The 17,645-nt window shown below is 50.6% G+C and overlaps 1 protein-coding gene across 1 annotated transcript in view; it reads left to right on the top strand.

The window, feature by feature from the left end:
- LOC122389038 (zinc finger protein ush-like) overlaps positions 1–17,645 on the top strand; it is an 87,811-nt gene that overhangs the window by 24,546 nt on the left and 45,620 nt on the right. The gene's annotated exons all lie outside the window — the stretch shown is intronic.

The following is a 17,645-nucleotide window of genomic DNA, read 5'->3' on the forward strand; positions in this document are numbered from 1 at the left end:
TAATCAGACGGCGATGGCTGGCCTTATCTGAGTTTATAGCCGCTGGCGCCGCCGGCCGTCGGTCGTCTGGCCAGTCCGTACTTCCGTACGGCCGCTGCTCCCATAAACAGAGGCCAGTGTTACCCCAGACAGCCCCCGGGAATAGTGCGTGGTGTGGCCTGTTGCATGGTGTTGCGATTGCAATAATATGAGGCGAATTGAGTCATCTGTGATGACTTTTGTCTGAAGAGTGAAGGGATCATTAACTGGTTATGGAATGCCATTGGAAAGCTGGCTGAATTTGACCGCCTTAATGTGTAATTCATGTATATGAAAAATAACCGAAACTAAACGGCGTGACGACATTGCGGACAACTACAATGTTGTTGTACGTTACTTGCCATGTAGCCGCTTATATAACCGTGGCTAATAATTGACAAATCAAAGCCACTTTGCTAACAACATTGTCTGCACTGAAATAGCCGCAAAACGGACCTATGACACTTGTCATGTGTTGTGGCATCACGAATGAATTTTAACAGCCGATTTGTGTCAAATCTGAGACACTGCCATCACCAACCGCTGGTGTTCTAAACTCACGGTATTCGGTCACTGCCGTTAACTGTTGTCGTACAGCACGAGCGACCCCAAATCGGCCAATTTACCTGCCGACGCGCGGCGGGTGGGCGATTTACCGAGAACCCCAATACCGTTGCATGGTGCGGCTAAAAACGTGGGCTCTATCACAATATCAACTGAATGGTAATTAGTGCCGATACCATCAGAAATTACGACGGCCTCGGTCCGGATAGCCATCTTTGGCGGCCGGTATGCGACGCTTGATATGGCCGGGTCGTAGCTTAGTCCTCCAACATGACGTGTCGCTTTACATGTGGCAAGGAGGCCCGTTCGCCTGCCGGTGACACGCTCGTGCGCATGCCGGGCCATCACCGGAAAGCGGGGTGGCCTTCTGTCGACAAACGGGTGCAGTTTGGAGCTGCTCTGTCAAACTGTCAGTGGCGGCCCGTCGCAGCGACCACAAATAGAGACGCGAAGGCCCGCTGCTGTCGGTACCTGTCCCTGTCGTGTCCTGTCCTGCCGGGCCGCTGCCGCCCCGACCGCCCCGGCCGCTGCTGTTGCTCCTTTGTCTTGTCCCGTGTGAGATTGTCCGATTCGCTCACCAATCCCTCGATCCGCTGAGCCGCAGATCCATCTGTATCCGCTGACGCGGCGATCTCGGGATCCGGTGTAGCGGCGGTTCAACTCAGCGGGAACCGGCTCCTGACGGGAGCCTGCGAAACGTGACTGGTCATTAAAAACTGGCAGATAAGGTGCCAGATACGTGGGCAGATAGTGTGGCCATCTGACCAGGGCTCTTGGTGCGGTGGGCGGTCGGGGCAGCTCGTCTTTCCAAGCGGATGCCGACCGGTTACTGGGCAAAGATACTGTTGCCTTCCCACAAGTAATAGATACCTTCTGCAGATTTTGGACCCCTGAAAGCCCTGCATTGTTCGTGCAAAGCTTGGATTCATCTGACAGACGTTTTAGTCTTTTCGCACCATCGCAGGAGAGTGCGAGGGTGCACCCTCTGCGCACCTTCAATCACTACCTTTTCGCAGGAGTCCTCTCTAAGTAGCTGGAATCATATCAAAGATGTTGGACTCATCCATCAGACACCCGCGGCCCGCCGTTACCCAGATGAACCCCAAAGAGCCCCGAGTGTCCCAAGAGTGTAAGTGAGCACAGGCGTCATGAACCTTTCCATATGCAAGCGGGTATTTCCCAGTGATTGCGTACTGAATCTCTGATCAGTGGGTAAGTACTTGCAGTCCCTCTCTTGTGGCAAGCAGAACTTGAGGACTATATACGTCACAGAGGGACAAATTATACAGTTATATAAGGTGTCCAACGCTTTGTCATCGGCACCAATGACATGTTTAAATCAATTGTAGTTGTATGTCTAGCTTTTAAAGGGTATCTCCTATATTTTTTGTTTGCGTTGTCATCCATGCATGGCACAAAACGGTATTACTCACCAATATCAGACAACAAAAGCACGATTTTAAAGCCATGGTCGCTACCGAGTAATCATGCATACCCATTGTGTCGATTAAGTTTGGTTATTCCTCAAGCCAGCACGCGACTTGGGGAACAGATGGGTAAACGCGGGGTTTCTCCCGACTTCCCTGATCTTCCAACCCGGTGGATCTGGGGCAATCACAAGAACGCAGGTGTTGCAAGAGGCAATAAAAATGATCGTACAGATATTAATGTGCTCCCAGAAGCTTTGGAAATGACTGAATAGCAAGAGCGTCTGGAAGTGTTATCTCTGCTGCCGGTGGGGATGAGCTCAACTGTTTCAGTAACTCGTCGTTGTGGTCAGGTCAGGGTGCAAAGGTGAGCTCCGACCAAGGCGGTGAGAACGTGAAGTAAGCAGGTGCAGATGGCGAACGAACGAGACTGTCACAGTTTATATAGAGCTACTGTGATTTACAGCCTTTATCGGTGCACGACATTGATTAAACATGGGGCAAAAATTGTTACGCTATTTACATTCGGTGATCGATAATGATTATTATATGGCATCATTGATTACGATTGAATCATTGCAGTCACGAATGCTTGAGAGGCACGAACATCTTCCATTCCTTCTTTGCCATCCGCCTTCGTAATAATCCCACCTATTTTCAGCATGGGAATATGTACTCCGAATCGGTCGGAAACTCGAATTAGGGTATGCGTGACTGACTGAAACTCACCATATCCGGTACAAGTACGTGACAGTAGCCTCTACACACCCTCCAGCGGTAGCCTCTGACGGCCGGCCCTGATATACTGGACTGGGTGCGTCGTTATCAGCGGATCACAATGACCACGGCATCACAAAGCGATGCATGCAGTTGCCGCCCGCATTGGGGGCAGCGCGCGCCCGATACACATCGAGCCCGCGCACTGGACACCGAATTTTAATCGTGCTGCCCTTTTTGGGCCATTAACAGGGAAAACGGAATCTGCTCCAAGTCACGGAGAGGGATAAGATACTATCGGGATTCCACCCCTCCCACAGGCGACATCAAAACAAAATGGCCGCGGTCACCGGCTATCCGTGGCGTCAACAGTGGAAGCGACCAGGTGGCGGCGAGATGAGGGTCGGAGATTTCGCTTCCGGCGCCCGGTGGCAGCGGCGATGACAGTCTGATTTGGTGTTCATGCTTGCGGCGTGCCTGTGCCGCGTGCGGTGTTGATGTCGGGCATGAGCCACATTGACTTGCTGTGAGCTACTGCAAGGGCCACTCTTTGAGCTATGGCACCACAGGTATATAGCCTGACCTGTGAGCTATGACGCACCCGTGGCAGGTGTAGAGAGCCACTGTGTGTCATGGATCGGCGAGATATTGCTCCATGGGACCCCTGGCTACTGATCTCATTGCATTGTAATCAGGACTTGGCGAAACATTTTGGAGCGCATTAAAATTTGCATCTTGTCATGTGTACGGTGTTAACATACAATACGAAGGTGTCGTGCCACTCAAAAGTTATCTGATGCATGGAATAAGTAATAAACACGTAGTCACTAGCCCACCTTACAACGTATAGAGAATATCGCTTGTTTCGACTCCTAACTACGGGGCTCATTCAAAGTCAAATAAATTAATGCATGCGCTCCCTGAACTTTCTTGATGATCAAGAGCAGCTGAAAATTAACCATGTTGCTTATGTGACGTTTGAATGGCAACAAACTAGGCTACCATCTTTACACGATAAGAAAATAAGGCAAATGTTGCTTAATGCTTGTACGTAGTCATTTTTGGGCATTTTTAATGTAGTCGGAGTGTTTGTTGTTTGCCCAGGTGCTGATGTTTGCGCATGAAAACATGTATTATCTAGCTGGGCAACGGTGCGAGTAGTGCGATATCCCATTCAGCACCCTTTACCCCTGAACTTTGCAGTGTGAACATTCGTTGCTGCAGGTGAGCCGGAATCAAATATGCAAATACGTCACCCCGCCCGCGCAGCAAATGTACATAGTGCGGCGATATCTCTTCATCTTCTTGCATTCTGAAAAACCCAGCTCGACCGGGAACGGTTAGGTATTTGTTCGTGGTAGTTTTCTGTATTCATATTGCTCACCAGTAACCGTAAAAAAAGATTCAAGTGTAGCTCTAACCTGTATATATTAATTTACTGTCTGGCATCCCTGCCATTTAAAATGCCTTTTTGATTACTTTGCCCCATTTCTTTAAACTAAATAGTTGATTGTTAAAAGGAACAGCAAAATAAAAGCATGGCTGTTGAAAAGCACAAATGTCAAAAACAAAAACAAAACCAGAACCGATTCTTATTAAACGCCCCTAACCAAGAGTAGCAGCCGTGAACTACTAACTCGGCGCAAACTGTGATATAGAATCAGTACATTTTTTCAACAAGGATTTCCTGCTTATCCATGATTCTAGCTGCCGTCTATTTTGCATTTAAGCCCGTCGACACAAGGTTTGCAACCCAAATAGACATTCCTAATTTCGTGGTCGCCATGTAGTTGATAGTTTCCCTGTGAGACGGGAGGGGCTCAGGTGGACAGTTTCTGACAAATGCGGCGTGGGTTGATGCCATGAATTATTCGTGGGCGATGGTAAAGCGACTTTGTAGCGCAGTTCGGGGGAGTTTGGGTGCCCATAATTGCATGGTGATGAAAATGCAATCACATTGCTGGCAGCGGTTGATAGCGATTGGCAGTCACGAACCACCGTGCGCTTCTTGGGCGTGCCATTTTTATGTCGCGATAAGCTAGGACGTTTTGCACATTGCGATTCACATCGCAAAAATGCGGACGATTGCGCATGTTGACAATCAAGGAGGTATTTATGAGAAGTTTGATGTGGCGGCTTTTGCGGCATGCCTTCCATGTAAAGGGGACTCTGTCACGCTCTTGCAGCATAATTAACCTCGCTTGACGGAATTTTTCCACTGTAACTGTTTAATCACAGTGCCTAAATTGACCTTCGTCACAACATTCGATATGGATTGCCTGTCTTTTGTCTGGCATTTCTATCATCTCGATCTAGAGTCGCGGCTCGGGGAAGGCCATCGGCCCAGCTTCGTCGGTGGTTGGCGCGTGCTCGCGAGGCAGCTGCGGTAGGGGAAGGAGCTGTAGCAGCAGTGGGGGTCCCGCAGCTGCCGTCTGCTGCGCCGCTCCTACACACCTGCTTGCAGTGGCACGCAAGGAAACTACGTAGTCACTGTACTGGTGTATGTACAGGACCAGCAGAACCAATAACCATCTTAGTATCCTAGATCCGTCTTAGAGTCTCGCAGTGTCCAAAGACTCGGCTGAGCCTGGCTCAGTCCAGCAGAGGACTATCTGTGGCTCAGAGGAAGACCTCTCTGGAGTTCAGCTGCCAGTGTGGATGCATCTTCCGTTTCCTGTCTGATAGCAGTCGTTGCGTTACCGAACGATGACCCGACTCTACCTTATCGCATTGGGCTTCCTCTCCTCTCATCGACGGACTTCCGTGCTTCTCCCGTCTTCCTGACCGCCTTTTCCTTCCGATATTTTTAGTTTTAAGTTTGAATGCGAACTTATTCACTATCATATTGTTTTTATATCATAAATATCATCTTGTTTTGTGTACCTTTTCTTGATTTTTTTAAAAATATTTCCCAATCCTTGGTCCCTTGTGCTCGTTTCTTATTTATGTGTCAAAAGGTATGTGCGTACATGTGCCTTTTTACTTGTCCGTAAAGCAAACTTCTTTTTCGTTTCTGTATGCGTCTCTAGCCGGTCGCGCTGCGCTGTTTTGTGGTAGCCTTTCTCCCTCTCTCGGTGTTCCTCTGATCCGTTTGTTCTGTGCTCTCCGGCCGGTCGCGTTATCGGCGCATTAATCGAGGCCTCTCTGCGCTATCGGTACCCGTATCGTCGGTCTCCGACCGTATCTGCGCGTATCGCTCCGAGTGGCCCGTATCGGTCGGTTAGTGTGGACAGGACGCCGGGGCTCAGGATCGGTCACACACTGTCACATACACTCCCGAACTGTCAGATACTTTTTGAAGTGTCAGATACTCTGAAACTGTCGGATAAAGCCCGAAATTGTCACATAAAATTGCTGACGCATTCAAAACATGGACAATAAACATCCGACAGTTTTTGCTCATATTATTGAAATCATGCTCGGCAAAAAGTGGGATCTACCTACCGCTTATCAATAGCAACTCTTCGCTTTTCTTCTCTGAATAAAACAAGAGAAACCACAGCGCAGATGACATGAGTTTCTCTTAACCCGGCCATGCATATCCGTTACATCTCAACGTGATTGTAGTTCTAGCTGAAAGCCAACCAGTGTCCCTGACCTGCCTGAAGAAAACCATTTAGTCTCCTAGCGCCTGCTCATCAGGCACGCCGGGCACTCCAAGCACTGATACTCTATCCTCACGCGCTTTCTTATCTCGTTCTTCTGATCCTGCCCGGCCACGAGGCTTGCCGTACGAGAGACTCGGCCGTCGAGTGTGCTGGTTAGCGAGACATATCGCTAGGCAGTAGGTAGGCACCTGACTTGATGGCCATCTTATGGAGATTTGGGCAAAGGAGGATTCACCTCGATGCTCGATCTGATAGTCGGCGAGCAGTGTCGTCTGTCCTGTGGCCCGGTAACCGACGTTCACTGAGCAGTCATGCAGAACGAGAACTTCACCAGAGCTGGAGACAGCTGCCGTGACGGGATGTGACGCGGATACCCGTGACGGTGGGTTGTCTGCTCTGCCGAGTGCACGACTCAATGTAGACAGCGAAGCTGCCTGAACATCCTCGTCAAGGAACATCCGCAAGACGAATCGTGCGGAATGTTTGCTGCACTGAACCGTATACCTACGTTTACCGTGCAGAATGCGGAATGCCACTGCTATCGGATCTCTTAACTATACCCAAAGGAATCTATTTAGTTTAAAACGTTCCAGTGTTTGTTTTGCCATAGCTGTGTCTTTTTGTCAGTTCGCAGCTGCCTTCTGCGTGCCGCGGCGGTATCGATGGCAGTCGAAGTGGGTTCCTGACGCCTCGATGACGGTAGGAGCGGTGACACTAGTTCGAAGGAGGGGCGTTCTGCCGGTCGTCATCAGATAGCGCCCGCTTTGTCCGTTAGAACAGGACGGTCGGGCGCGGGCCAACACGCCGGTCCATTTTTAATGGCTGCATGGTTGTACATGGAACGACAGCCAGCCATACGCACATGCATAATGCATGGCGGTCACGTGACCGCCGCTATCTGTCCCAGGACTCCGCAGTAAGATGATGCAAGGCATTTGGGTGCATTCTTTCAGCCCCTGATATCCTTATTGGCTGGTGACATGGTGTATCGGCGGCACCTTTGGGCTCCAACGAAGAGGTCATTGGCAAAGCGATCTAGAGGACGTTCGAATGATATTGCAATGCGTAGGTAGCTACGGTGAGCATCGCTAACTGCATGGTGCTGCTTCAAAGCCAGAAAGCCTTTATGCAGCAGGTGTCGGTGAAGACCTGTTTATCTATTCATATCATGCTGTTCACTAATTTACTTGACGTGCAAGAATGTTTGTTTGTCTTCTGTGTGACATGCAATGGCCACACAATAATGACTGATTCATAATAACGATTATCACACCCATCAGATAAGGAAGCCATGCAGGACCTCCTTTGGCCTTAATTGTGGTTAAATATGCATGCATAAGTGTTACTTTCTCCTCTATTCAAATTTTTTCCCTCGTTGCTGTCAATCATCCACAACTGCACCATTCCTCGCTCGTGACGCTCTTGCTATCCGTTCTCGAGCCGAGGCAGCCAGTGGCAGTATCGCTGCCCGGCAGCCCTCGAGTGCCAAGTTTGCTACAATAAGACCGACTTGAGCTTAATCGGCCCGTATAGTGGGCGCTCAAGAGCCGCGTGGTCGGCCTGCGATAGCGGCTCGCTCAGCGCACTCGGTAGTACGCTAGGCCGACCACGTGTGCAAGCATGATTGCCGATACACCGCACTGTATTCTCCCAGGCGCCAAGCAAAGGTCACGGCCGCTCTCCCTCTCTTCTCAAACTCTTTTGCGGATAACTGTTGCCTCATTCGTGCCTTCTCGGGATGGAGTCGGTTATTTGGAATTGGATACAGGTAACGGTACGTGGTAACATACGCTGGGTAAACAATTTTAGTTTTGTCGTATTCTCTTTTTTCCGTACTTGGTGCACGTTTGCGGCCGATTTTCTGCGAAACTCTGGCGCAGCAGGTGTGCCAGATAACGCTTGGATAGTATCATAACCTCGCAGGAGCGACGGTGCCAGCGTCTGGTCAGAATGGCTGCTGGTCAGTGGTCACTGGTCACCTTACACCCTTGAACACGTTGTGCGCCACATTCGCTCGTACCGCGTCGCTTCCGGCGACAGCGCTAATCACGACGCCGCGATTACGCCGGTAGCGTCGCATCGGTCCTGTCAGCGACGCCCGCACCACCCGTCCGCTTCCCACAAACACGGCGTCGGCCGGTATCAACTAACCGCTATCGACGCGACTATCTCTGCAACTGTGTGCAGCCCAGTGATACCGGCGGTCGCTTCGGACAGCGCTGCACCGGTGAGTGTACTCTGCCGCGATAATATGGCCAGCACCTGGCGAGTATCTCACACTATCAGTCAATGCACGGGAAACGGCGGACGGCCCCACGAGACGCTGATTTGTGAAGCCTCTGATGGGACTTGACCATGACCTTGGCGTTGGGAAGCTGTCGCCAGTGGCGCTGCTCTGAGTATAGCACGCAACTGGTGAATGACTTCATCGTGACGCAATAAGGTGACACAATCATACGGCCGTATGATGTCTGCCAGCGTCGTACGAAATCGAAAGATAGCGCCGCAGCCTGACATGGCCTCAAGCAGCAGTTTGTTTTGTTTGGGTGATGGACATCCCGCGAAATGCGCATGCTCATCGCCCAAAAAAGTGCGATTGCAGGATGTGTGCACATGAGGGGCGTTTATATAGACACACGATGGGGGCGGCGCCGCTCTCCGATTGGAGTGGGGGGGGGGGGGGTGGACGCCCCCTCTCGGCCGACAGGTGCGCTGTTATCGCGGCGATAGTGGCGCACTATCGCGCCGCGCCAGATAGTCCGACATCGGGCGACGCCGTGCACTCCTCGTGCTTCAGTCGGGGGCCGGGACGCAACGCGACGCGACGCGACGCGACGCGGCCGAACGGTGGGAGCTGAAACTTGCCGACGGCGTACACCACGCGTCTGGCGACGCTAGACTGCTGGACTGTCGCCACGTGTCTCCACGAAATCACCTGACCTGACAGCATCAGGTAGGCAGCCGATTCGCACCGCAGAGATCATTCCATTACTCATTGTTTGGCAATGCTTACCATGAATATGAAATCATCACGAGCTGTGAGATGAACGTGGTTAAAATAGACCTGCATATTGATAACGGCAATGCTCAGCATACATTTGATGACGTATATGCATCCCAGATTCTTTGTATTCTAATGTATAAGGACGTACATCTGCGAACATGATATCAACACGCTGATCGCATGGTGACGATCCGTGTAATTAATTTACCCCGTCATCGCGGACGGCTTTGCATACACGACCACATCTCCACTCCCCATGACACCCTACTAACACTGGCGCTCAAGTTTGTCCAGCGAGGCATATGCCACTTAATTAATGAGCGGATATCTGTGTGTACGGCGTTGCGCGATAGGTCCGTATAAATTAAGTAATCGCACGTGCTGGTTGGCTCTGGTGGTGCTGTATTTGCCGGTCGATGGGGTGGTGCGGATCGGACAGTCGACCGTACCACAGTGAGGTGTGTTCGGAGCCACCCTGAGGGGTTCTGTGCTGCTGAAGTGTGTCCGCTTCTGTTCCTTCCTAACCGGCTCAGGGGGTAAGTTGTGGGACAATGCATGGCTCCTGAAAATGTTGGGGTCCTTTGAGATATGCTCATGCTATGTGTAATTTCGTCAACACATTATCAAGTCATTAGGTAAGGTTCCCATCCAGCTTGTCTTTTGAATATCTTCTGGCATATGTGTTTCTCTTCATTTTTGATTTGTTAGTAGCATTCCCCATTCCCATACCGATACCAATGGCATTTGTAAGATCAGTTACCTAACCATTATACTGCCACAAGGCCAAGAGGCCCACTTATCAAACTAAATCCGTTATCAGCCTGTTGTCTCTCTGTCGCTTCGCTTATCCCCGATAGGCTACAAGACGAACCAACTCAAGTGTTGCGGGGAAGCGGGTGGAGTTAATTTGGAAAAAAGGTCCGGTTAACTCAAATGTGAACCAAGTTGAATTTACCCAGTGTCGCTTGGGTAAAATATAATGCATGCGGGTACCGGTAAAGCCACATTTTATAATTTTGTCCTAAAAAGATTTTTTTCTACAAAAATTACAAAAGTTTGTAATTTTTACCCCGTGTTCATAATGCTCAAAAAGAATGACATGAATGTTTTATAACAAATAAAGTAGAAAGGCTAGATTTACTTGTCTCTTGAATTTAAAATTCACTTTGCTTTAGGGCATATACAAATATTCGTTTCACTTTGCCTTCGCTTAATTTACAAGTCAGCGTTTTTTTCGTTAATTTGCCCTTGACTGACGTAAACGGCATAGTCTGCTAAATGTTTTATCAGCATCTTGTTATGGTGTTGATTATGTGCAGAAGTTCATCGTGCTGTAAATTAATTAGAATGTCGTGGCATGCTGATGGTGGTTCCTTTTAGCACACCTTTTCGTTTATTCCTGTCATTATTTTTGTAGCTTTTTGTGTGAGCAGAACAGTGTGTAAGCAGTGGTAAGAACAACGGCTACATTTTAAGAGTGTCGTGTTTTATACATACAATGCCGCTGTAGCAGAAAGAGTCACGTACATTCACGGCACGCCTTATGACGCGAGCGTGCTAATGTCAGCACATACAGTAATGACACTCTTTTAGCAAGGCCATTTTGTTTAGATTGTGTTTCGCATGTGTCAATTTTTGTCTACTTATTGCTAAGAGATATTGGAAACCGTACTCAAATAAATTAGCACCTGCATGGGCCTCCCCATAGGTCTCAGACACGCAATTTTGAAAGCACGCGACCCAAAGGCGCCAAAATTTGTTGTCAATATTAATGAAGGCGACAAAAGTGTCATTGAAATATGCATCAATTTGATCGTCTCATGTCCGCTGTTCGTATTAGGCATGTACTGATGACTAACCATGTTGTAAAGTGGGGTCGGAAACGAGTATCTATAGTTCGGCGAAGTGTCGCTGTTCGGCGACTCGAACGCCTGCCGCAACAAAGAAACCGAATGGCGGATGTTCTGCCGCTGTGTGCTTACAAGCCAGGTTTTCACGAAGGCTATCTGGGGTGGAGAGACGCTTCTTGTTTAACATTGGCCGTATCACGAGCTCCCATCTGTGTCATGCTTTTCTCTGCCGTATATCTCTGAACAGATGCGTCATCCGCCACAGATGCGCCACATACGCCACAGAGCGCCAACGCACGGCCCAGGTGTCGTATCAGAACATTGACTTTTTCACGCAATCGATACAGATTATCGCTTTGCTATCTTATCTCACGTTGGAAACATTTTGGCTTGTTACTAAGGTGACTTACGTAAACCTGATTTCGTTCTCCACGATTTATCTACGATTGTCAGTCACTCCTCACGTATGATCCGATTCAAGATATTCTGCTTCTGCCACAATGCTCCCCCGTTTCTTCTGTATTAGTTATCACCTCGCCCCTGCTATATGAACCTATGGAGAGGCACCACTGTAAGCCATAGCCTCCTCAGACGACATACGGTTACGCCTCCCTGGAACCGCGCACACCAGATCCGACCTCTGAGATAGGAACTCTCGGAACCAGAGGCCGTGGTGTGCGATGGGTGTGCCATGTTCGTCGGCGCCGCTTCTCATTAGTCTGGTGAGGAACCCTGCTCCTGATCAGTGGGGAGGCGGACTTCCCCCTAAAGGGCTGCCGCTCTTGATCGGTGGCAAGGGAAGGGCGACTCCGCTACTGATGGACCCTCGCTACCGATGGGCCCACGCTCCATGGTCGCCATTCCAGTCGGCGAGGGGGCCGCTTCGATCGCCAGCTATCCTCTGTCCTTGCAGAGCCTCAGTGTGGCGTGGCAGCAACACAAGATCGTGATTAGATGTGACCAGTCATGTCGCAGGCGAAATAGGATTTACGCCGATAAGATGCTTTGAGCGCGGCGTATGGAAGTAAAAGAAGTTTGGAAGAGTGGTGAATACAGGCGGCGCCGGCGCGCGGCGTGACGAACGGTGTGTTCCAGATTACTGGAACGAGCAGGTCTTCTGTTAGGTGGGTTTCCGCCGTTCGTCATCGCCCCTAGCAGCCGTTTTTACATGGGCACGGCCTTGCCTTACATACTAATCCGATGTTGGGCGATTTTTGCATGTTTACTGTGCATTTTGTTTGCTGGCGCTTTGAACTGCGCTTTACTTCGTGACTGGGTGTTTTTGTACGTGTCAGGAGGGTGTCAAAGTGGGCGCTGCTTGCCCGCACGAAACGGGACTGCGACACTCCTACTCTTAACAACTGTTTGGTCATAGCTCGGCTGATGGTAGGTAGCATGCATACCAGATTTGTGAAATCCCGCCGACATTTTCGGTGCCAAGAACGGATCGTTTATCATTGCAGGCGATAAGGAGTAAGGACTAGACTTCATATTGATTTAATGTCTCATGGACGCTCAACGATTAACAATCTTTGTATATACGATGTGCATATTTGTGTGGATGATAGCTCTCTTTCTTCTATTGGTGCTTTTTATCAGCATGTTTTAACAAATTTATTTTGAATGATTAATTATATCGACAGTCTGATGAACATGAACGCGATCATCCATTTCGTTTATATCTCCCGATAACTTAATCTCAACAATAGGCTCATCGTATGGGACTCAAGTGCCTTTCTGGCGCCCTTCAAAAACAATAGTCCTCATTCAACTCGCTTTGTCTCTCTTCTTTATTCTCCCATCAACCATCCAAAGCACGCCTCAAACTCCGTTGCACATCGTGCTACCGGCATGACACACCGTGCCGCTCGCGGCGCAGTGCGCCGGCATTTGTCGCATGAGCGGCACAGTTGACGCAGTCAATATTTGAACATCGCATATGGCGCTGGCCGCTACACACAGACTAACCACTTGTGCATCTAATCTTATCGTCTCTAAACAGAGCACTATCTGGCCGACGTCGCGTACAGTTTGTGTTGGAGAATAAATAGGCGCCGCGGTCAGCCCCGCGACAGCTTATGTTGATTGCGGAAATCAGTGACAATCCCGGCGCAAATCAGGCGCCAGATTGCGCACGGCTGTGTCTGTGCCCTATTTTGCGCATACAATATGTGAGGATGAGCGCAGTACTGGTACGGTCTGCTGGTGTTGAATTGAAGTCTATATTTGACATTGTTTAATGTTTATTTACCCTTTTGATAGAATGTGAAATTCCAACTAAAATGATTTACCTAAAAAGAACAAAACCCCTTTTTTATTGCAATTTCAATAAAAGCTCTCTTACTACAATAAATATGTTAAAATAAAAAAAATATTAAAAAATAAAAAATACATTAAAGAAAAATATATTAAAAATAAATTGTGAACATACATATTTGATATTGCAAAGGCACTGATAATTTTACTTAGATTTGTAAAATTTCGGTCCAGTCGGCACGTCACGATCCTGCCAGCTTTCCGCTTTGTCAATCCGCGATCGACATTCGGCGGCCGATAGCCCACGCTCCGCTCAGTGCGCGAGCCGCGAGCATCTCTCTGTGAACACGACACCATCACAGGCGCGCCACTCGACAGAATCTCCCTCCATTGTCCCGTGCTCTCTCCGCGGTCCTCCGCTGCTCTACCCGCGGTCCTCTGCGGACCATTGAGCCACCGAGTCGCGTGCCGGATGGTCTCTCTGAGCCTCAGATCACGCTGTCTCACCGAGACACAATGGACTGCCAACCGCAGAGACTCAAACTCGATGGCGGATGGTCGTCTGCCGCACAAGTGGTCTCGCGGATGACACGCTCCTCTCCCTGACGAAAAAATCGGCGACTAAGCCGACCGAATGTCGTCTGCCGTCGTGAGCACGTGTTGCGGTGTGACCTGACCAGACCGGTTGGTCTCCTGGCTTGCCAGGTGACCTGGGGTGTTCTAGTAAGGAGGACGCTGCTGCGCTCGTCGCCTGCGCTGGCCACAGCAGTGTGGTCGACAACAGAAGGTGGCCGGCCGTGGGGATTTCCGTAGCAATGCGTCATCAACAGAAGCGTTGTGTTGCATGTATACAGCAGCTGCTTGGGCCACGTCAGCAGCTTGATGGCGATGCTGATGAGCTCACCCAAATCCCCAGCGGTATTCGGATTTAGTTTATGCATTAGATTTACGGATTTGCTACCTGCTTGTTTTTGCAGTTTTGACTGCAAGCAAACAGTAAACTGAAACTTCTGTTTGGTGTGATAGTTCAGGCTTGCAAATTTGCATATAGTTAGATAGTTTACCCGTGCACGTTTAAAAGATTTGTACGGTTTACACTGGAAATTTATTCGTTACAATCCATGCTGGTGTGGGTATTCTGGCTAATGGCTATGGCCGGCCGCGCCGGGCAGCCGCCCGTCGGGTCTTTGAGCCCGCCTGGGCGCGGCTCTGCGGTCGGGCCTGCCTGGCTGGTAAGGTAGTGTCACTCCTCTACCAAGCCGGACCCGGCGAACTGGGCCCTGATCCGCTGCTATGTCGCACTCCTATTCCCCAGATATCATCGCGGCTCAACATCTATAATTTAGTGGGGCTGGGGTATTTTATTCCGACTATCAGGCCATTTATCTTGGCCCGGTGCGATGTTATCGAGGGTTTAATCAGCACCAGTTTGCCAATAGCATGCTTTATGACCCGGCAAAGGGTCGTTTCCCTGTGCGTGTGCCGCGCTCCAAACACGGCGGCCGAGGCCCGGGGGCGGTGTGTGCCCGGCGGTGCAGCATGCCTCCAGGCGGCCCGGCCGCGGAGACTGCATTCGCGAGTGGGGGTCTAACACCAATGCGGCTGCCGGCCCTGCACGCGCCCGGATACGCACTTTTTGTGAATGCCACCAGCTGGGACAGGGTGGGCTTCTTCGATTACGTCACCAGTCATCTATGTATGGGTAGATGCAGACAGAGGAGACAGTCAAAGCTGTCATTTTTGCGGATGGTATGCAAAAGCGTTGCGAGTGGCCGCTCGATGGCCACGGAAGCGGCCGTGGGGTCGGGTGCCGTGCCCGGCCGTGCCACAGGGCGGCGCTCCAGTCCGACAAAGCGTCACAATCCATCGCGGCCCGTGATGCTATCACTACCGCGCGTGATTTGTTATGGCGTCCGTGATTATAAAAGCGAGATGCGCCCAGCGAGCCACTACTAAATCAACTCGTTTTCAAATAGATTACCTGCATGTCCGTCTCGGTAGTGATGACTATCGGGACGGCTGATTCCAATGTTTTATCGCGTATAAAATACCACGATGGAGCCGGCCGATAGGCGGTGCGAGAGGCTCGCCGATCGTATCGCGCTGATCTGTCAATTCCAGCAGGCGACTCCCCGATGCCATTTTAGATAACGGGGCGCGCCGGCGCAAAGCAAGGCGCCTCCGCAACGTTGAAGAATCGCGAGCGAGACGAACTCGGCGAGCCGGCCATCCGGGCTGACAGCTCACACGTGCGGCTGAGCTGCGCGTGCACCGGCTCCGGCGGAGGTCGGCAGGCGCGCCGGCAGTGGGGGCTAGGCGTGAAACGTGCAACATGCAAGGCCTCCAGCAGAGCTGGCGCTGAGCTGCTCAAGGATTTTAGACAAACACCTTCAGCTTTGGAGAAGTGATTTTCTTTTTCGCTCAATGGTGGGTGCTGTGCCATTTATTATGACGTATCTTGTTTCACGTTTGACCGAGTGTTGAATTTTAATTGTAAGGACGAGCAGCTCGGGCATTCCTTGGCTCCCGGACAAGGATTCCATTCCTGAAATAATGTTCGTCATGACATGTGCCGAAGACTCGTTCCGCACTTGTAAATGTTTAAATGTCGTCAATGATAGTCAAAGTTGTTCTTTGGCATTATTTCGCATAACATTTACGTGTCTTATAGTCAAAAGCACCTGCACGTGACTGGTAAATAATTCCTTATGTTGCCCAATCAGAACACCCATTTCCTAACCTAAGCCTCATTCAATCACCATGCATTAATTCATGATTCATTACAACTCTACCGGATTCCGCCGACACCTGTGGCCCATGATGAACACTGCGGCCCATTTTGTTGTCGCTTCCGTCTAGCTCTGACCGCCGTTTCATCGGTGAACTGATGAAGTTGTTAGCTGCCGCTCGGCGTCACGAAACTCTCAGACTGTGCACGACTCCGATCAAATGCCAGTGGGCCACGCTCAAACCGTCCGCGTGGAATGCATGCTAATGCCATCTGCCTGCCGTAGAAAGTTTATCGTCACATGGATGATGGCTAGTGCATCCTTCATTTTTGACGGGCAATGTTTCTCGAAATGCTCGTCTTACCACCGCTCTGGTAATCCGGCACAGTCTTAGCCACTGCGCCGCGACTGCGCTCATTTGCATTGCCAATAATATATCTCCTCTATCGCACCTTGCAATCGGCGCCTGGGCCTGCAAGCAGCCCCCGATTGAAAACCAGATAAGCATTGCCCTAGCAGATGGACGGATCGCATCTGGTATTTATTACCTCACAGCGGGTAGCCTCATAAATCGATGGAAACAGCAATGCTTTTTTAGATACGGATCGCACAATGCGGCCTGGGTGCAGATGGGTTGCAGGTGCCGCGCTGGCCACCAGTGCAGGCTGTGACAGCGGACTCCGCGGGGCGGACTCCGCTGGGCGGACACGCCAGAGGAGCGGCGCGGAGTCCGCCCATATGGAGCAGTCACAGGCGGTCGCTAGTTTCCGGTGTCGCCGCCAGGGGTACCACCGTCGCTCATGGCACTGACGTCCACTAGAGGGCACTGGGCTGAATGATAGGCTGAAGTTGGCCCGATCGCCGTTCGGTTTACCAAGACCAGGGGAGGGGAGGGTAGTTTGGGTCTGGGTGTGAGGCGCCCAAACCACCGGGCGCCGCCGGCTGCTGCGCCAATGCCGGCCCTATCAGCTGCCATCTAAATCTGACGACCAAGGAGACGTTCGGTTTTGCCTCAGCCGGCGCGGATACAATCGGGTTTTACCTGCACCGACCGATACCGGCGCCAGCTCGAGATGTCCATCTGCAGTAACTAATCGAATATTCGATATGCTGGCGAGGATTAGGAGGCAGTGATAGGATCGAATAGTCATCCCAGAAGACGGTAATATCACAACTCGTTCCAAGAGACTGCAGGGATACAGGGTTTCGGAGAACGCTGCCTTATTCAGGATCAGAAAGCCATATCCGTTTGGCCAGATGGCCAGATGGCAGCTGCATAGCGTGATTCAATCGCAGGTTTTCCGTGCATGAACGTCATAAGTTGGGTTTCTGACATGCCTCCGAAGGGCGATGCGGCGCGGAGATAAGTTTGCGGTGGCAGGGTGTAATGCCTGCCATGTTTCTGCCACTGCCAGACTGCCAGAGTCCGGCGGAGCCGGAGCTGGGGCGGTGATGAAGATGCACTTGTCAGC

Source organism: Amphibalanus amphitrite, unplaced genomic scaffold (genome assembly GCF_019059575.1).
Source record: "Amphibalanus amphitrite isolate SeventyFive unplaced genomic scaffold, NRLGWU_Aamphi_draft 000342F_arrow, whole genome shotgun sequence".
Taxonomy (NCBI): Eukaryota; Metazoa; Arthropoda; class Thecostraca; order Balanomorpha; family Balanidae; genus Amphibalanus; species Amphibalanus amphitrite.